The sequence below is a fragment of the Rhinolophus ferrumequinum genome, chromosome 9 (assembly GCF_004115265.2).
Source record: "Rhinolophus ferrumequinum isolate MPI-CBG mRhiFer1 chromosome 9, mRhiFer1_v1.p, whole genome shotgun sequence".
NCBI lineage: Eukaryota > Metazoa > Chordata > Mammalia > Chiroptera > Rhinolophidae > Rhinolophus > Rhinolophus ferrumequinum.
The window spans coordinates 6,134,569-6,156,131 of record NC_046292.1 but is presented as its reverse complement, the minus strand read 5'-3'; the positions used below and the strand labels follow the sequence as shown (position 1 = coordinate 6,156,131).

The 21,563-nt window shown below is 52.3% G+C and overlaps 1 protein-coding gene across 3 annotated transcripts in view; it reads right to left on the bottom strand.

Annotated features, from left to right (window-relative positions):
• SPSB1 (splA/ryanodine receptor domain and SOCS box containing 1) overlaps positions 1–21,563 on the bottom strand; it is a 63,714-nt gene that overhangs the window by 17,302 nt on the left and 24,849 nt on the right. Inside the window, exon 1 of one of the 3 annotated variants that reach the window (XM_033115679.1) lies at positions 10,225–10,447. The exons of the other annotated variants lie outside the window; for them this stretch is intronic. The gene's annotated coding sequence lies outside the window, so the exon portion shown is untranslated. Of the gene's footprint in view, positions 1–10,224; positions 10,448–21,563 lie in introns of those variants that run through there. 3 annotated transcript variants of the gene reach the window in all.

Here is a 21,563-nt window from a genome sequence, read left to right as displayed (position 1 = left end):
TAACATCAAGGGTAACATGATGCTATTACATTTTAAAAAGCAAATTGGAGAACAATACACAGAGCGTGATTCCATTTCTATAAGAATGGAATTTAAAAAGATTCTATCTGTGCACATTTATCTGTTTGCAGGCATAAGAGAGAGGTCTCAGAAGAATAAACCACCAAACCTTTCACAATGGTTAATCCTGGACGGCGGGGTGAGAAGAAAGACTGTTCACTTTCAACACATTTTGAATTGAAACTTTTTAAAAAATGCATGTATTACTTTTGTAATGAAAATTATTTTTAAGCACACGAAAAAGAATAAAAGGCTGAAAAATATTGGTGTAACATACTACATTCACAAGAATAAGTTGTCCCAAAGCAATTCCTCAAGGCTCTCCACACGTCACTTCTTTTAAGCAGGCACAAGATATGTGTTTAATTTACCCGCCAAGATACACATCGAGAATCCAGAGTCGACAGGGGGCCATGTAAAGGACAATATTTCCAGCTAGAGTTCTGGGGCCATCCCAAAGAGGGACATTATTTTTATAGTAATTTATCCTAAGACTTCCGATTACACTGTTTCTAAATCACAAATTTTAATTTGCCCAGTAGGATTGGGGGAGCTGTCTCCGCTGGCCCCAAACAAGAAATGAACAAGTGTTCTGTGGGGAAACCCGAAACCCAGCCACGGCTGTACGGCAGTCTGCAAGGGCCTGCAAGCAAGGAGGACCTGGGGTGAGGGCAGTGACCGGAGAGGGGCAAGAATGTTAACCTTGGGCTCAGATTGGGACAGCAGGCTCAGCACCTGCGTGGCAGTCCATGCTGTCCCGCGGATTAAAGCCGCAGCTCTGCAGTTCCGCCTTCCAAAAAAGCACTTCTCGATCAGTTCGCTTTGGAGCCCCATCCGTACTAAAAATTACCCTTTTGTTGTTTAAGAGAAAGTTCATTGGAGGAGCAGTATGCTGTGTTGGAGACACATCCAAGGTGATGGGTGACAAATGGATGGAAGAGAGGTGGGGGTAGGGGACACACAGATGAGGCCACCAGAGAGCAGCAGACACACACTCACCTCCTTTCAGCTCGGTTCCCCCTCAGTGCGTCCTACTGACCCCAGAACAGTAAACCATTGTTTTGACCCAAGACAGGGGAAAGAATGAAATTCAGGATGTGGAACCAGGTGACCTATTTATAAAGCCTCCTTTCACCTGAAGATCAAATAAGCTCCCTCCCTCCCCCTCCCCGCCTCACACATCACATATCGTGGTTGCAGCCCAGGATTTTGCAAGAGAAGCATGCCCCCAGCAATCTGGTATTACAGCAAAACGCGACCTCTGCAGCTGGCTGAGCGGCTGCCCGGCTCTGCCTACTAATTAGGGTTTCGTGCTCCTGTGAGCCAGGACTCCACAACATGCTTGGGTGTGGGAGTGCTCAGGGTGTACTCTATGCAAGCCAGACCATGGAGCTCCTGGCAAAGGAGCCACCAACAGCAGGGTGAGGGCCACGTGGTCACAATCCTCCACCCCATTCCACCTGCTCACTTGAGGAGAGATGCCTGGGAAAGAAAGCCCAGGAAAGCTGCATTCTTGCTCAAGCAGGGATATGAAAGTAAGTCTCTGCCCCTAGACTCTACAGAAAGTATTGGACCCTTCTGGAAAGTTCTGACAAGTGATTTTGGAGAGAAAATCCCACACGGTCCAGAGCTCTAGCCTCTGACCTCAAAAGACCAAAAATGCACCTGCCATAAACACCTACGGAAGGACCCAGATTACTCACGGCACTTTCAGAAAGGGCTCGAATCAGTTGAGCCCTGACCCTGGGAAATCAGCATTACATTCATACAGAGACTGAAAATTAAAATAAAGAGTCACGGCTGCAGCCTAGTCAAGGTTGTGACAACAACGACGTGTGCTCGGTTCAGAAAAGCCCTGTTCTTGGAGGAACCTCAGTGACACACAATGACACACAGTGACCTTCCTGAAAGCGTACCAAGACAGTGGCAGATTGGGGACCCCCAACATCGCCCAGCCTGGGGTTGGGCGTCCATCAAGCTGGGGCCTGCTGCTCCATGTAGGAGCTGGGACGGTCCACAGAGGGGGCAGGTAGGGGGCAGGGTAGAGAGCAGAGCCACGCCCACCTCCATGGGGAGAGCCCATGGGAGCCACGGGTTAAGGCTCGGGGACTCTGGTCCTTCCTGGCCCCTACCTAGCTGGGGGCAGAAGCCTGCAGCCGCACCACCACCCCCCCCCCGCCCCCGGGTGGACTGGGTGGCCCTAGTGAGCTCACTCTGGCCCTAGGGAAAGTATGGCTCACCTTCCCTGAGGTGGGCACCCAGAGGAGCCACCACAGGGTAACAAGGATTCTGTCAGGAGGCCCAGCACTCACTCCGGAGCCCACTGGCCTGAGAGGAGGCCTGCCCGCTGCTCACCTCCATCGGGGCGGCCCCCAGGAACAGAAGTCTGACCCAGCCCAGGCTTTGGGGCCTGGAGGTCTGAGTGGGAGCAGGTGACACTCTGGCTTCTTCCAGGGGGATTTGCCAACTGGGAAAGGTCAGCTCTGAGAGTGGTCCCTTAGGTCACCCTACGTCCCTCCAGGGAGAAGGAGCAGGAGGAAGATGAGGCAGAGATCTAGGCCTTGGGAGGAACCGGCTCACAGAGAGATGCAAGAGTTAGAGAGGGCGGGTCTGCTCCTCCCCACTGCAGACCCAGGTGATGCTCTCAAACCCCCTGGGAGTGTCAGAGGAGGGAAGGGCGGCGTTCATGATTTTAGCGTGGAGCTGTGTAGCTAAAGAGCTCAACACAGCATCAAACACACACACTAGGTGCTTAATACACTAGAAGACACCTAAACAATCTGAGTTTAGGAGAGCACTCGGCCAGGGAATGCCCAGGCAGGCGCTGGGTGAAGGCCTCACAGGGTGGCCCAAGGCACCCGGCCCCATCTTGGAGGGGCGTCTTGGGAGTGGTGAGACCTGCAGGCATCCTTCCACCAGGCGGGGATGAGGGTGGGGAGGCAGGAAGCCCCACGTGAGGCCACAGATCCAGCCAAGCTGCCTCAACCTCAAATTAACCTCAAAACCCCAAATTAAACAACCCCTTAGGTCCAAGCAGGGGCAGAAGTCCCATAAGCTTTTTACAGGGGGAAGAGGCTAGTGGGATGCTCTCCTGTAATTAGGTTCACAGGAGTGGTTCTCAAAGTGGGGTCCCCAGACCAGCAGATCAGCGTCATCTGTTAGGGCCGCACCCTGACCTACTGAATCAGACACTGTGGGGTGGGGCCCAGCGGTCTGCATTCTAATAAGCCCTTCAGGGAATTAGGACACGGCTGGTTTACAGGAACCGCAGATGAACATTTGGCATCACAAATCCATATTAAGTGAGAGCTGCCAGGCTTGGATTGATAACCACCATGTTGAAAACTTCTTGTTCTATCTTGATTTTAAATATTTCAAATGTTATACATGCTCACAAAAATCTCAATGCAGAAATGTATGAAGTATAAATGAAAACGCCCCCTGCTTCCAATCTGGTGCATATACAAGTACAGATACGGGAAAGACACTTAGGGGAAAGGATCCACAACACCAACTACTCCCCAGTTTGCTTTTCCCAAGTCACGACACATGAGCGCCGACGTCAGTTTTATGTGTTTGTAGCTGCACAATATTCGATTATCATAATTTTTGTAACTTTCTCTTACAGATGGACATCTAGGTTGTTTGACTGAAACACGGTCACGTGTGGGGAGTTAAGAATTTCTCCGTAACAGGATGTCCCTAGAGCAGTTTCTTTTCATTTAGTTCACGGCCACCTCTCCAACTCTTGGACCTCCGCACCCCACCACCACCCCACTGTCCTTTTTTCATAGAAGAAAATCGAACATTGAAGTAACCCACCATCAGACTTCCTGATTTTCCAACTGACCGTGATGGGCCAACGGTGCTCGGGAGTGCCTTCATAGCTCGTTGGACTGGAGGTTTTGCAAACGGGCCTGGAATGGACTGCAGGCAATGAACTTGGAAAGGATTCTAAAAGGAATCGGGCAGTGTGTCTCCCAGTGCAACCTCATCACCACTCTCTGTGTGGGGTTTCCCGGAACTCAACAGGATGCCAAGGGAGAGGTAAATCTCGGGGCCGCACAGGCCAGTTGGTGCAAAAAGGACTTACACATACTTTTGAAGCCACAATGCCCTGCAGGAACTTCCTCATCTATGCTGCTGGCCTTCGTCCTCCGATCCTGTCAACCTGGAAAGTCCTGAACACCTGGGCTGACGACTCCACAAGGGAGGGCCTCAGCAAGTCTAAAGGCAGCGAATAAATTAATGCCAAACTTCCAGGCAAGCAGAAGGGTCTGGATGCCAGGTTCCCATGGCACCAGCTGGTCATGTGAGGAACAAGGCAGGGAGGCAGGAAGTGGCCTCCCCAGCCAGCATATCTGTGGAGTATTCCAGCCATCAAAGGTGCTAGCTGGAAGGATCGCAGTACCAGGGGCAAGGAAAAAGGTATGCTATCTGTAACGAAGGACACAATTATATCTGCCCTGAGAGTGAAATCTAGAAAAAAATTATACAGGCACATGTAGGAAAAGTAGTGAAAAGGAACCCAGAGAAATGTCTGCGTCCAGAGTGATGAGCAAATGAGTTTCCCTTTCTTTCAAATGTCCTTACCATTGTTTCATTATTGTTGCAAAAAACATAAATGGATGAACCTAAATGTCCATCAGTGGATGAATGGACAAGTGAATTGCGGAATACACATACAATGGAATATTCCTCAGCTGTAAAAAGGAACAAAGGGTTGACCCATGCTACAATGTGGGTGATCCTCAAATACTTTATGCTGAGTGAAAGAAGCCCGATAAAAAAAGGTCACATACTGCGTGATCCCATTTATATGAAATAACCAGAATAGGTAAATCCATAGACAGGAGGCACATTGGTGATTGCCAGGGAAGGGAGAAATGGCACTGCTAATGGGGTTATCCCTCGTTTAGGGGGGATAAAAATGTTTTGGAACTACGAGTAGACAGAGGTGGTTGTACATAGTGAATGTACTAAAAGCCACTGAACCCGTACTCTTTAAAAAGGTTAATGTTATATTATATGAATTTCACCTCAACAAATAAAAAATCCTAAATGGATGAAAAAATGCCCACCTCTCTAAAACCCATCTGGCAGGTGGTGGGTGTGGTCAGGGGCTGCAGGGCAGAGAGAAGCGCAGAGCTTGCTTGCTGAGGCCCGGCGGGCAGCGCCAGGCCTGTTAGCCTGGGTCACACACAGGGACACGGCTAACGATTTTCACGTGTGGGGAATAGACTTTCCAGAGCTGAGTCGCTGCAACCCAGTTCTCTGCTCCCCACCCCCACCCCCCTTTTCTTTCCTCCAGAAGAAACAGTGCAGAGCTGTGGTTTGGCAACCCCGCTGCCTTGAGACGGCACCTGTAGATCACGTTTCTCTGGAGGAATCAGGAATGCGTGTCTGCATCTCCACGCCCGCACCCAAAATGTGGTGTGGGAGGGGATGGCCAACACGCACGAGCGCCACTGGTCTGAGGGTGAGGACATGGAAGAACCGATGTCATGGCAGGTCACGCGCCTGCACGCTCCCCACTCTGGGAACAGGGCAGGAGGAGGAGAGAGAAACATGCTAGGATTCCCAGGGCCTGCAGTTTCCCGGAGCAGGTAAACACCCCAAGGCCCTACTTGGTGGTAGCGGGAAACCACCGCAGCCTTCAGGTCCTGCTTGCTCCCTCTGTCCACAGTGGTGGTGCCCGCCTGCCAGCTACGATGCCACAGCACGGGGCTTTGGCCAGGCTAACGCACAGTGTGACTGGACCTGCTGTTACACAGAAACCTGTTCACATGGGCTGTTTCTGCGTTCTCACCAAGACTGTCACGCACAGACCTGGAGAGACCCACGTTTCTCACGCCAGGGGCCACCAACTCCCACAGGCTCTTTCTGGCCAGGCTCACTCGTGTAAAATACGGAAAGCTGGCCAAGAAGGGCCATGCTCAAGGCCTATGTGTGTATAGTAGGTGCTTAATAAATCTGAATCGCTTACTCACCCGTCCCACAAGTGCCTGCTAGGCCCTCATGGGCTAGCATGGGCTTCCCAAGACCCCTTCTTTGTTCCTTAGTCCCTGAGAACCTCAACAAAGCGGGTGACTCAAATCTGTGGGCTACACACGGTCGGGGTTTAGGAAAGTAGGATGGTGTCACGCCCACACTGCCAGAAAGCATCTCCCCTCAGTGGAAACCAGTCAGAACTCACAGAATCGACAGGGTAGTCAGTCGCCTGCAGACGTGATCCAACCTGAGAGGATCAGGTAAAAATTCCCCTGATGAGCATCAGGTGCCTTAGGGCTGTAATTCATTCCATAAACATTTATTAGGCACCTACTATATGCAGGTAGAACTTGTTACCCTCGTGGAGCTTACAGTCTACTAGGGGAAACAGATTCACAATCATTTGAACAATTAATGCACACTTCAAGGGCAGAGATTTTTGTCTGTTGTATTCACTGTGGTAGCCCCAATGCCTAGAACAGAGCCTGAAACATAGTAGGTGCTCAATAAACAACCATTGAATGAATGAGTAGAAAGTGTCAGAGAAAAATGAAGCCGACTAGTGAGGACAAAACAACTGATGGGAGAGGGGTAAGGCAAGGCTTCTCTGATACAGTGACATGTGAATAGAGACCCGGATGCAGGGAGGAAGAAAAGCATGAGACTATTCAAGGGGAAGAGCATTCTGGGCAGAGGGTACAGGATGTGCAAATGCCCGGAGGTGGGAGCACAAGTGGCATGTTGGGACAACAAAGGCCAAGTGGCTGGAGCAGAGGAGAGAGAGGCTGTGGAAGGAGACAGACAGGATGAGAGCATGCAGAGGCAGGCACACCAGGCCCCGTGGCCACAGAAGCACTCTGGATTTCGTCTTCAGTGTGATGAGAAAGTAGCAGAGAGGACTTTGAGCAGGCAGAGGCCACAGTCTGCCTTCCGTTCCAACAGAATCCCTCTAGGCTGCTGCATTGAGAAGAGGTGCTGGCAGCCAGAGTGGAAGCAGGGCGACCAGCTAGGGAGTCCGTGCAAGGATGCATCTTGGGCTGGGGGTGGCAGGAGCGGTAGGATCCAGAGTGTAACCAAACTAGCTATAACCCATTCAATAACGTCATGCCTGTCTAAGGAATGGGTTGCTTAAGAAAGGTGACAGCGAGTGAGGACACAGACAGAGAGTCTGGGAAGATGGCGGCCTAATCCATAGGCCCAAGGACTCTAGGTCAATCCCACTGATGACAGGAGATGTTGGGCTATAAAACTTGAGGTGCAAGTCATGGGGACCACTCGTCTGTTTCCCTGAGCTCTGGTTCTGGGCCTCCCATTTGCTGCTTTCAGAGGCGAACACAAATCTTTAGCATACTTGACTATCCTACTCCTTACTGTGTGTGACCCAGTTACCTCAGGTTTATACATCAGTCTCTTGTGAGTTTGGTAGACATCGCTAAACTACATCAATATCGAATACACTGGGGGGAAAATCCAGTTCCTGCAAAATGTGGGTAGACTATAATGACCCGAGGGCCCAGCCCACCCTTTCAGATCCTCATCCAAGTAGCCCAGCTGCCTCTATCTAAGACTTCTTGGAGCTGAAACAGGGTCGATCGAGGGTGACCCATTTACTAAGTGTCTACAAAGATGGAGAAGACACATGAAGTCTGGAATTGGGCTGCCTGGGCCTCAACTTCAGCTCCACAAGCTGGGCAACCTTGGGCAAGTTCTCTAACCTCTCTGAGCCACAGGTTCCTCACCCACTGAAATGGGAGTGATGGCAGTTTAACCTCATCAGTTGGCTTTCAGGGTTAAATGAGGAGCCCATGGAAAGCTTAGCAGTTACTAAGGAGCCAACACTGGCGATGGATGCATCGTTCAGTGGTCTGAGGAGAAGGGAGGAAGGAAGGGAAGGAGGGCTCCTCAAGAAGGGGGTCCTGGGTAGCTCCCCAGGGGAGGAACACAGCCATGGAAACCCTGACACCCACTCCCCAGCCCAAACTCAGCACACTCCACAAACACGGTTGTCCGTGACTCTCCCCAGCTCTTTACTGGTGACAGAGGGGGGCCTCCCCGGGAAGCCCTGGGGTGCCGCTGACACCCAAGGTTAGCGGTGGTTTTGCCTGCCTCTGAGAGAGTCTCCTTGGTGCCTCCCCCATGTCCTCCACTGTGTCTGCTCCAGGAACGGGGTGACAACTGTGGCGGTGGGTCTGTGGGGTCCTAGGTGGGGAGGGGTGGGGCTGCCACACCTCTGTGCTCTCCGAGACCAGGTGGCTGGGGCAAACACGTCCAGAGAAGTTTCTCGGGAAAGTAACTCGGATCTGGGGTGCCTGTCCCACTTATCACATATGAGAACACAACATGAAGAAAGGGGAAGTGGAAAGAAGGGAAATTGGCCCAATATCCCTTTAACGGGCTAGTCCAGGATGGCAATCAGGACCAAGGGAGGAGGAAGAAGAATGAAGGCGCTTGCTGTCCAGCAAGCTTGTCAGCCCGAATTGGGAACCATATGCTGGCCCAGGACCAGCCATTCGAGCCACACCAGGACCCCCACCCCCATCCTCAGTACAAGAGGGAGCTACAAATGCACACTTCACGTGCTCGCCTCGGGAGGGCTGCCCTGCTACATCACACAGACCATGTTCACAACGGAATTTCCTCTGCAAGCGTGACTTGCCATAAAATGAAACCATGTTACCGTCACAGGCAAAATGGGGAGCAGAGGACATGTCCCACAGTCCTCAATGTCAAAGGAGGCCTGCCTTGTCACAGCCGCTGGCGGCTCAGACCACAGACCCAGGTGTGGGGACCCCTCGCAGCCCCCACGTGCTGCAGCCAGCCCCAGGCAGTGCGTTTCCATCACTGGAGCAAGACCACAGGTCCTGTCCCACCCGCCAAGCACACTGAGTATTTCTAACTGCGGTCCCAAGTTTCCGTTCCCATATCAAAAGCGCCTCTTTTCTGCTGAGGCAGCAAGACCTGCCAACAAAACAAGCCGCTGGGACCCACGTTTTCGTAACACAACGCCTTCCCTTGAAACGCAGTACAATGAATCACTGAGGTTTAATAGTATCAGCAGCTGGGCTGATGGAAGGAATCCGTGTGAAAGTCCGACAGCGGAGCTCGGGCGGTCCCCACACGCCATGTCCCAGCCCCCTACCCAGATATCCCACCTCTTTTGATTGACAGCACCCCCTCTGCAGGCCCCCAAACGGAAAACCAGACACGACTGAGATCCTGCATGTGAAGCAGTCCAACTCCTTCCTTGAGAAGCTGTCAATCACCCTGCGCCGCCTGCATCTGGTTATGCCCAGGGCGGCCCCCAGACCCAGCTTGGGCATCGCCTGGGAGCTTGTTGGAAATGCAGAGTCCCAGGCCCCTCCCCAGCTGATTGCCTCCAAACGGCACTGTAGCCAGATGCCCAGGTGACCTGTGTGCTCAGTGGGGGGTGTGAATGTGAGTCCTCCCCATGGTCAAGGGCTGGAGGAAACACGCGTTAGAAAGAAACAGAGGAGTGTCCATCCCTCTCCAGGAAGCCAGTCCTTAAACATAACTGACTCCTAACAAACCAAACCTAGAAGCGACCAGTTTAACAGAAGTGATGGGCAGAGCCTGTCAGGGCCCCGTCCTTCTGCCAGACCCACAAGAGTGGGGACGCAGAGAACGGGCTGTGGACTCCCTGGCCCAGACCCTCTAAAAGGCCGACGTCGCTCGGGGTCTGGGAAGACCAAAGTTACGGCAATGCCACATCCAGGGCCCTCCTCTGCTCACAGTTCGGTAGGGGCTCCCCTCTGCCCCCCTCCAACCTCCTTACAAGCTCTCCTCAGCTCTCTCTGATCCTCCAAATATCCCTGATTTGCCACTGAGCCAAGCCAGCCTTGCTATTCCCAGGAGCCTCATGCTTTTTCATGGCCACACCTGTCGTAACGCTGCTCCTTTCACTTCAAACAACCCCACAGACCAGAACCCCCGTCCACCCAAGATCTGTCCTGGGCCTCTCGGCCACACCGCCTTCCCCAGCCACGACCGAAGCTGTTTCACAGCATGTCTCCTTCTCCCTCCCAAACCTCCCTTCAAATTACCTCAGGACCCTGGGTCCTGCCAGAGTATAGAACACGGCCACTCATAGCCCCAAGTAGCATCCTGGCTGAGGTCCACAGCCCGGCCCGAGATCATGGTCTCCCAGAAACATACCAGCGTATCCAGAGTCCTGGAATGTTTCGGGCCAGTGCCTGGGGAAAGTGCAGGGGAGAAGCCCATGGTCCTCAGATGAGGGGGGAACTGAAAGGAGTGAAGGCAGCAGCCGGTACCCCAGGAGCAGGGTACCCTCCTTGTCTGTGGCTGGGCCCTGCCGGGTCCCCCAGGCCTCCCTGGCTGGGGCTGGATTAGCCCTGGCCTGAGTGAGCTCCACCGTCACCAAAGGGGAAGCAGCCCTTGGTTACCACTGGCCGGGAGAACACAGAAGGCATAACAAAGCCTGGAGCCGCTCCTGCTCCTCTGTGGACTGGCTCCTCACTGCTGGGGACAATTACACGGTATTCAGCCGGCCGCCGGCTGGTTTTTAACAGCCCTCCAGAAGGGAGGCTGCGGGCCCAGTGGAAGGCCATTTGTAACTGTTCCCTTCCTCCTGCTGCTCTGCCTGCCTGAGACCCAGGGACCCTCCCTCCAGCCCACGCAGGGAAACCTAGAGAAGCGAGGCTGGAAGTCAGAGGAAGCCAGGCCAACGCAAGAGTACGGTGGACGCTGCCCCCCATTTCAGTAGCCACTAAGTTTTCAAAACAACAGGTGGGCCCAGCCTGGCAGGAGTGGAGGTGCTGTCCCGTAAACCTAGCCTGAACCCCAGCCAGGACTGCAGGGCAGACTGAGGACAGCACTGTTTCCTTAGCTTCCTTCAAGTACCCCTTCCAGTTATGACCAGCTTTCCTGTCCCCAAGCAACTTGTCATGAACAGAAACTCCCCAGCAAATAAGATGCCCTGCTCACCAGGCTCCAGTGGGGGCTGCTGGGTGATCTGCCAGGACCGCACCCAGGCCACGGCTATCCCCCCGGGGCTGTCCTGGGCACTGATCCCCAACTGCCCCATCAGAGCAGACCTGGAGCCTCCAGGCAGCTGTGCACCCCCTCCCTGGGAATGGTCTCTCCTATGCAGGGGCCTTGGCTAGGTCCCAGGTCCCCATGAGCAGAAACCAGAGGGAGGCCCGAAGAGCTGAATGACACCTCTTCACCCCTGTATCCAGGTCTCCCCCAGGTGGGGGAGGGGCACATGCAGGGAGAGGCTTTTCTGCCCCTCCCCCACTGGGTTTATACCTAAGCCCTTCATGTCTTCCTGACACCAATTCAGCCATCTCTCTTCCCTGCTCCCTCACTGGGAAGGGGAGCATCCCCCTCCCACCTCAGCCTTTGTTGGGGACAGACTGCTGACCTTGGACAGGGAATGTAGCAGCCGGTGCAAATGCCCGACAAACGGGGAGCCACCAGAATACCTGTCTCTTACACAGGCCAGTTCTCCCCTGTCTTACCGAAGTCATGCTGGTCTCAGGCTAGAAGAGCCCACCCTGGCTTCATGGGCCACGCAGTGGGGGAAGAGAGAGAGAGAGAGAGAGAGAGAGAGAGAGAGAGAGAGAGAGAGAGGAGAGAGGGGGAATGAGGCTGGAACAGAAGCAGAAGGAATGGGAGGCGGGAGGACGGAGGCCCCATAGCCTCAACAAAAGTCAGAGGGGGGCCCCAGGTGGCTGCAGCATCCCCATCTGGAGGGCGAGGCTGAAGCTCTGAGTGGGAGCTGCCCACGGAGTGGCTGCCCAGCGGGGGACCCTTCCCTGATCAGGGCAAAAGACTCAGCTCTCATAACAGGAGCTGAGGTGCAGGGAAGGAGGTTGGGGCACACCTCTGCCCGCCCCCAAAGAGGGTTTCCTATCTCCAAACTGGGGAGGTCTTGAAGCTAAAACAAGTCAACAACCTCATGACCAGGCAGAGCAGCGCTTCAGGGCTGTACAGTAGCCCTGGAAGGTGTGAGGTACCTGCCTGGGGAGGGCACCAGTCGCAGCCACAGCGGCAATGGCAGCTCCATTGGGTGGGCCGGGCACCTTGAGGGATCTCCTTTAAAAAAAAAAAAAATCAGTTCCTTTGGAGGCAAAGGCTTGGCTCACCTGAGAATCAGGAGCCAAACCCCCAGTCCCCCTGCCCTGCCAGGTGGCGTCCCTGATTGTCCCAGAGGGACCTGGGGGACCCACCTCTCTGCCCCAGTCGCAGAGAACTGTTCTTTTGGGGGAGTTGAGCTGCAGGAGTTAATATTGGGAGTCAGAGTCTCAGACCCTGACTCTGACATGCTGGGGATTAAAATGGAGCATTTCTAGGATAATCAGACAGAAGCTACCAGAAAGTCTCCCTCCCACCCCCCTCAAATTTGACTCAATGGAGATGCCGTTTCTTCCAGACTTTCAGGTGTGGACCTTGATCTCAGAGGGGGAACAGAGGGGCCAAGAATCCCTGGGCCAAGACTCCAGACTCTCCTTGGAGTCCCCCTTTTTCCATCCTCCCCTGGAGGACCACCTGGGCAAGGTGACTCCTGCTGCTTATCACACAGGAGCCCAGCCAAGGAAGAAGTCACTCAGTGGTGCTTTCTGCTTAAAAATCCACAAACTGGCCTTCTCCTTGTGGTCTTTCTCCTCACATGGTGAAGGAAAAAGTAAAAAGCTTCCTGACACAGCCTTTGTCTTTTTTAACCACTAACGATCTGTTCAGCAAATGCAACAGCCTGCCCCATGGCCTGGGGTGAGTGGGGAGACTGAGGTAAACAAGATACTGGGAGCCACAGCCCCACAGGAGAGGATGAGTGCCTTCAAAGAGTTAGGGTAGAAGCAGGATGCTGATGGGGGTTGGGGGTGGGGTGGAGGATAGGTGGGATTGGGGGGGGGGTGCCCTTTCAGGGATCCTGACCAGGGGCTGAGATTTCAATAAGAGATGAGCCGAGGGTGGAAGCAGGCAGGTGAGACACCTCACAATCACAGCTGGGGAGGGCCACTTAGGAACTGGAGGGTGGTCAACTGATTAGAATGCCAGGAGTATTTAGGGCAATAATGAGAGAGACAGGCTGGAGCCAGACGGCAAGGGTCTTCAATGCCACGACAGGGAGTCGCAGGCATGGGGACCAGCTGGGGCGGTGACAGATCAGAAAGGCTCCTCCACAAGTTCATCCAGCCCCTGGACGGTACCAGAAAGCACTCTAAATGGAAAGCTAATGTCCTCTGTACATGGAGTAGCTACATTTGCACTGCTTAATGAAAACCGCCATGAGGAAGGCAGTGGTTCCATAAAACACAGCCACCGATGTGGGGAGGGGACTCTGGCCAAAGGGGTGACCTCCTACCCACCACCCCCCCCAAACCCTTCCTTGAACGCTGTCAGAAAACACGGAAAACTTCCTCTCCCTCCCTCCCTCCATTCTTTCCTTCTTTCACTTTGGGAAGGTAGGTTAAGAGCCAGGAGGAAAGAATTAAAAATTGTCCTTGATGTACACAGAAATTGTGACACGTGTTGACAACCCAAGAAACACCACTTCGAACCAACAGTGTGAGAACGCATCGCTAATTTTTCACCTGCGGAAACAACAAGGGTAACAAATGCCTACTCTGCAAGCATGCTGAGAGAATGGCCGGCGACGATGGATACACACGGAGGCCAACAGGTCCCAGCCCATAGCAGGTCCTCAAACGACACTGGACGCTTACACAGCCCTCACTACGCCGGGCACTCTGGGGCACTGTGCCGTTTACATGTGTGAAGGCGTTAGGTGGTGGCTGTAATTATTACAGTTACATGACGCTCACGTGGTCAGATCTTAACTCCAAAGGTCACCTTTTAGCTACTGACCACAGAACCAGAGAACCACTACCCTCTTTTAAAAGCACAGAGATCACCCAATAAAAGTGCTTCATTTTGTAAAATGGTGTGGGTGCCGTGATCCGTAGTATGGCAAATCCTCAAAACATTTAAACATAAAACTACCATACGATCCAGCCATTTACTTCTGGGTATATACCCCAAAGAATCAAAGCAGGGTCTCGAACAGACATGTGCACACCCGTTGGTTTGCAGCAGCATTATTTGTAATCGCCAAAAGGCAGAAGCAGCCCAGGTGTCCATCGACAGATGAATGGATAAGCAAAATGTGGGCCATCCACACAGTGGAGTATCAGTCGTAAAAAAGAAGGACATTCTGACACATGCTACAACATGGACGACCCTTGAGGACATTATTAAGGTCAGTGAATTAAGCCGGTCACAAGAGGACAAATACGGTTTGACTCCACTCATATGCAGAAGCTACGGGAGTCAAAATAAGAGAGAGTGGGAGTGGGATGGAGGCTGCCAGGAACTGAGACGGGGAGCTGGTGTCCGGTGGGGCCAGAGTTCCGGTTTGGGAAGATGAGGAAGTTCTGGAGCTGGATGGTGGTGATGGTGGCACAATGTGAAGGTACTTCATGCCACTCCACTGTACCCCTAAAAATGGCTAAAACGGTCCATTGTATGTGGATTTTACCACAATTAAAAAATGCTTCCTTTTAGATGAAAATAAGGAAGAAAAACCTGAGGCACAGAAGAATGAAGTGATGACAGAGGGGTCCCTCGATCCTGATGCTACTGAAGCAAAGGCTGAGCAATGCGAGATGCCGGGCCAGCCGTGCCCCTTCTGCATCTTTAAGCCAAACAACAGCCAGGTTGGCCATACCTGGGGCCGTTTTCCCAGGAGCCATGCCGGCGAGGGAAATCAGCCTCAGCAGAAGAAGAAGGTCACCATTTACTTGGCTAACGGGCTCCTTAGGCCTCTTTGCCAACTTCCCTTCCTTTCGTTTAGAGTAAGAGAAAACTTGAATATTCACGGGCTGCTTCCAGGTCAAGGTTTTTGGGCTACTCACCTGCTATTTCACACTGCAGGTGCGTCACAAACCTGACAAGGGGACAGAACTGGCAAGAAATAGAAGTGGGCTTGAAAAAGAAGAGACATTTATGAAAGGCCGAGCCCAAAATGGCTAAGACGCTGGGACAGGTTGCTGTCCAGGAAATGACTCATGTCTCCACTGGTCCCTTGGGGCTGCTCTAGGAACAAGCACTGAACAGGGGAGGCTGAGGTCCTCGAGGTTCTCAGGAGGAAGGCAGCTTCTGGCGGACGCCAGCATGGACCATGAACCTGCCAGGCCCCTCTTGGACACCGCGGGTGGCTGGTGCCTTACACAGCCCACAGGAGCAGCTCAATCCATGCTCACTGGTGAAGAGTACTGAAACCAAGGCAGAATGCCACAGGGCCGCCCCGTGGACCCAACGCCCTCTCCTGCAGACACCTACACTTCCTGTGGCTTCTGTCACCCTCCAGGCACTCAGGCTGCAGAACCCAGCAAGCGGGCTTCAGGCCACGACCACTTTAGGGAAAGTGCTCTTCCAAGGTCATAACCTCCTAATCGATAAATCGAACAGCCTAAAACAGCATCTTCTCTCCCTCCCAACCGCATTTGAAAATCTTGACCATGTCCTCGACCTTGAAACACTGGGCGCCTCGCTCTGTCTGCAAGGCTCCCAGCCCAGCTCCTTTGCTAGTTCTTCCTCCTGCCCTCTTGCACACAGATGTTCTCAAGGGTCCCTCCTTCCACGGGCTCCTCTGCTCTCGTGGCTCCAGGGAACATCTGCCCTTGAATTTGACACAGCCACCCAACGGCATCACTCTTATGGCAACCCTGCCCCCCACTCACACACCGCCCCCACCCAGAGACCCCTCCCAGCCTCTACATCTCTGCAAATTCTGTCCTCATCCTCCTGGTTGCTCACCCAGATTCAAACCCCTCTTCTCCCTGGATTCCTCCTCTTCTTGGCTTCCCACATTATCACCAAATGGTATAAATCCCCCCATAACTGCCCAAATATGGCCCCATTTTCACTGTTCAAGTTATTGTTACCTGCAAGGCTAGGACTGCAAGAGTCTCCAAACTGGTCTCCCTGCCCACAGCATCTCTGACCCCGGCCAATCTTCCTAAAACACTCTCATTTCGTTTTTTTCTTTTTTTTTTTTTTCATTTTGAAAATATGTAATTCACAAATGCACAAAGGAGACTCATATTTTCAACACCTAAAATGAATAGCTGTCAACAGTTTGTCACATTTGCTTCTGGTCCTTTTATTGCACAATAGTGGACAGAGGACATGAACAGGCAATTCAGAAGAAAAGTAAATAAGAGAAAAAAGATGGCCAGCCTCCCTGGTAAACAGAGAAACACAAAATTCAATAATAATAAGCTCTCACTTGCACCCCCCAGATTTCCACATAGTCAATACAGAGACAGCGCCTACTGCTGGCGGGGAGGGCAGAAAGCGTGTGCCACACGGCTGGTGGACTCGTGAATCCGTGAAGGTTTAGGAAATCCAACTGGCGATCGACCCAGCAACTCCCCTCCTGAGGTTGGGCCCACAGGAATGAAAGCACCCGTACCAAGGATATGTGTACAGGGTGGTTATTACAGAGCTGATGCCGTTTGCTGCCACTTCAAATTAAGTACAGTGCCATTGGCAGAAGATTGATCAGGTGGTCCTGTCTGGTACGTCTGCACCATGAACCATTACACAGCAAAAAAAAATAGCCAGCTAGAACCACACTGGAGCCTGGGGGCAACTCCACATGCATTCAGTGAGAAGAGCAGGGCAGAACAGGAAGAGTGAGCTTATTTTAATAACAATGTATACATATATATGCCTGGGCAGGCAGGAAGGTATGGGACTATTTGGGATATATTACCCTTCAATAAAAGGTTTATGAAAAAAATTAAAAGCCCTAGAAAATAACAGATGTTGGCGAGGATGTGGAGTAACCGAAACCTCTGCACACTATTGGTGGGAATATAAAATGGTACAGCTGCGATGGAAAACAGTACGGCGATCCTCAAAGAACTAAAAGTATAGAACTATCATATGACCCAACAATTCCACTTCCGGGTATAGACCCAAAAAAATTGAAAGCAGGGTCTCAAACAGATATTTGTTCACAAGAGCCAAAAGGTGGAAGCAGCTTGAATGTCCATCAATGGATGAATGGATAGGCAAAATGTGATATGTATGTACAATGGACTACCCAGCCTTAGAAAGTCAGTCAATTCTGACACAACGTGAGTGAACCTTGAGGACATTACGCGAAGTGAAATGAGCCAGTCACAGAAAGACGAGGGCTGTATGATTCCACTTATATGAGGTACCAAGAATAGTCAAATTCAGAGACAGAAAGTAGAACAGTGACTACCAGGGGCTGGGTGGGGGCGAGGAATGGAGAGTTATATTTAAATGGAGACAGAGTTTCAGTTCTACGAGTTGAAAAGAGTAGGTGTGACTGTACGTAACACTACTGTACACTTAAAAATGGTTAAGATGGTGTTATGGACTGAATGTTTGTGTCCCCCCTGCCCCCCCGAAAAACAAACTCCTATGTTGAAACCCTAACCCTCAATGTGACGGGGTTAGGAGGTGGGGCCTTTGGGAGGTGATGAGGTCATGAGGGCGGGGCCCTCATGAAGGGGATTAGTGGCCTTACAAGAAGAAATACCAGAGAGACATCTCCCTCTCTGCCATGTGACACACAACGAGATGGCCCTCTGCAAACCAGGACGCGGGCTCTCACCAGACACCAGGTCTGCCAACACCTTGATCTTGAACTTCCAGCCTCCAGAATGGTGAGAAATAAATGTTTGCTGTCTAAGCCATCTCACCTATGGTGTTCTGTTATAGCAGTTCAAGATGATTAAGACAGATGGTAAATTTTGTTATGTATATTACCACAATTAAAAAACAAAAACAGGGACAGAAAGACATGCTCTAGGTTAACATCAGTTTAGGATGGGTGAGAGAGAGAGAGAGAGAGAGAGAGAGAGGAAGAAGGGAGAAGGGGTGGTAGGCAAGCACGAAATAGTTTCCCAAAATGTGCGTGTGAAGCTACGCACGTGTCCATATCATAAGTGTCATGTGGTCGGGTGTCAGAATGCTAATATGGGAACCTCAGGATTTCAGGTGATCTGTACTTCTTTGTATTTACCCATCGTGCATAGTTCAGTTTCTTCACAATGAGTGTGTAATGTCATCAGGAACAACTATAAAGCTCTTTTCATTGTGGAAAAAATTACCTACAGAAAAGCAGAAGGGTTGAAAGCACCAAACCCTGTATTTTTTCCATGCAGAACTGACGACTGTTGACAGTGCTGATTCAGATAGAGTGTGTCCCTGGGGAGCACCTTGTAGAAAAAAAGCCCCCATAACAGTGTGCATGCATTCTCCTTTTAACACGCGTGATTTCTCTCGTAACGTTCTTGCTCTGATGTTGTCAGTACCTTCCTCCTGCCTATCAGATGAACCCAAACTTCTGAGACAGGCATCAAAGGACCTCAGCCCACACCGGCACAGAAAGGCTTTCTCGAACCCTTCACTCTCTCTAACAGCCACTCCGGTGCCCTAATTAGGCTCACACATGTGCCCACGTTAGTCTACCCGATCCACCACCTGGAAGGATGTCACCACAGAGCCATGTACACCCTCTGGAACCCCCGGTAAGAGCTGCATTGCCTTAAACAACTAACTAACTAACCAACTAACTAAGCAACTGCAAAGGTGAAGTCCCTCTCCTTTCCATGACCTCATGTTTGACCTTGAGACAAAACCTCAGTATTTGCCTCCTGCCCTAACTCAGACTCCTAGAATTGTTTAACTTCAGTGACAAACGATGCCCTGTGTACCCAGAACAGTGCTATGATGCCCAAGCAGACCATCAGGTTTCTCTTTTTCTCTGCACAAACATGTGGCCACCTTCTCCTGGGCCACTCTGAACCAGCTGTCGGTCACCCAGGGGAATTTTCATCCCTGGATTCTGGGACTCAGTCCCAGAAAAGATTCCAAAAGCTTCCTAGCATCCAAGTTTCGAGAATAAAATGTCTGCAGAGTGCCACGACCCACAGAATGTTCCCCACATCCCTCCCACTGCACCCAAACCCTCGGTCCTCCCCGCTGTTTCTCCAAGCCTGAGATATTGGAGGTCTCCTGGTCTCCAGCACTGACTGCTGGTTGGTTGTCAGGCTCACCTTCTGAAACACTCTGCACCCTCACTGCCTTCGGCACCTGTCTTTCTGGAACGCTCCATCACGCCCCGCCTGCCCTGACATGACATCCTCGGACGGTGACACACGTACCCTTTATCCGTTCAGGACCTTCCTCATCATTGTATCCCCTGCCCCCCAAACCCTGCAGCTGAGGGAACCTGACCCTAATGCAGAACCGAACCACCCGTGTTTCCCCTGTACTATTTCATACCGTCAGGACTCCACCAGCAACCTGCCTGGGCTGCCTTCCCCACTGCTCTGTGCCCCCTAGAAAAGGCTCCTACACTCTGTCAGAGCTAGGGGAAATCTAGCGAATACCAGCAAATTCCAGCAAATGCAGGCCCCACTCCGAATTGGACAAGATTGGGGTGGGGACACCTCACCTCCATGGGTCTTCCAAGCCAGGAGGGAGGAACTCAGTGATTATCGCAACACTGTCACCAGCCTTCAGTGCCGCCCTGAGCAGGGCACTCAGCCTTTCTGGGCATTAGGTTTCCATGTCTATAAAACGAAGGGCTGAAGGAGATCAGGTCTTCCCCAAAGCAACCTGTACAGATTCTTCAGTACCTGAAGTCCCATGAGTTCGGGGAAATAGACCCCTCCTAGAGAGTCACAAAACCCAGCAGCATCTTCAAGGCTCTGAGAAGTGCTGTAGGACAGAAGCTTTTGTTTAACTCTAGTGGATCCCACACTTGAAACACATTTTCCCACAACACCCCAAGTGACAGCAGTTTGGAGGGCCTCTGAATCTCTCTTGGCTCTGCCGCTTCCCGATGCTACAACGAGCAGGGCCCCTGCCTCCTCCCAAGCCCCGCTCACCTCGCTCTAAAGGGTAAAAGTACTGCAGAGCGTGCTACACTGTGATGGGAGGAGCTGTTAATCTGCTCCAGCTGTGCAAACTCTCAGTGGGGTCCACACTGTGCGCTCAGGTCCCCCAAGCATAGGTTGAATGGAGCACTCAGTCACGAGTCCACCGTCAGGGGCTTGCTTTTTGGTGGGTAATCTCAGCTGGTTCTGAGCCCCGTTGGGCCTGTCCTCTGAATCTAGACAGGGGTTGGCAAACCCATAGGCCAGTCAGGCCCACTGCCTGTTTCTGTAAATAAAGTTTTATGGACACACAGCCCTGCCTTTTTGTTCACATACTGTCTCCGGCATTCCCACTCGCTTGCTGTAACAGCAGAGTCAAGTAGTTGCAACAGAGGTCATATGGTCCACAAACCTAAATATTTACTCTCTGGCTCTTAGAGTCTGCTGACCTTTGGAAATGGTGTTGACCACTGAAGAAACAGGGGCCAAACCTCTCCCCCCCAACTCCTCCCAGAGCCTCTTCCACCAGGCCCAGGCCCCCGTGTCCACATGCACTGGATGACACAAGTGCCCAAAGCACGGGAGACGGTGGTGGGGGGAGTGCCAGGATCCTGCTGTCTGCCCACCCCACCAGCACGTCCTCCTTCCCCTTGCACCTGTACTGCCCCCAGGGATGTTGCTAAATATCCTGCAGCAAAAGGACAACCCCCACATCCAACAATCATCCTGCCCACCGTGTCACCTGGACCCGCGGTGACACCCCCTCCCTTCACAAACAGCCTCATATACAGCAGCTACCAGCCTTTTTTGGTTACGTACCCAATTTGCAAACGTTTAAGCACATATACCCCAAGAGACCTATTTTGTGCATACATTATACTCACATACCTCTGTACCAATAGATGATGTACATTAGGAAACACACACCAAAAAAACAGAAATTAAACAGGAGGAGATAAAAATAAAGCCATGAATTTCATCCTACACCCCAGGGGACTGTCTTAGGAGTGGCCACCCTCAGGTGACCGGCAGCAGACATGGGGGCTGTGTGCGTCTCTTCCCCAGTGACCAGCGCGCAGTATATTTATCACAGGCTCAGGAATCATCCTGACTCCCTGCGCTAGGTGCTGCCCTAGAAGACCCCCGGGTAGGGTAGCGGGAGGCCAGGGTCTCAGGACCCAGAGGCCTCACCCACCTAGCTGCAGGCAGGAAGGGAAGGATTAGGGACCCCACAGAGAAGGCACCAGCTGCTCCCCGGCAGCAAACAACACAGCCATGCAGGGGGATTTCTGTGTTTTGACTCAGAGGCAATAGTCTTTCAAATTAAACCAACACAGACTAGAAGAGCAGTAATGAGGAAAGCCCCTTGGACTGCCTCTGCCAGGCGAGTGGGAGGCAAGACGGCTGACGACAGAGCTGGCGAGTGAGGAGGGAGAGCCAAGGCGCCTCTGCCCAGTGGCTCCATTCCAGGGCTTCTCAGCCTGCCTCCCAGTTCCCACCCGGGGCCCTCTGGCCCACACTCGTCTCCCAGGCAGCCCACCCCCCCCAGGGAGAACACTGGGCCACAGGCAGTCAGTGACCCTGGGGAGGGAGGTCCCATCTCACCTT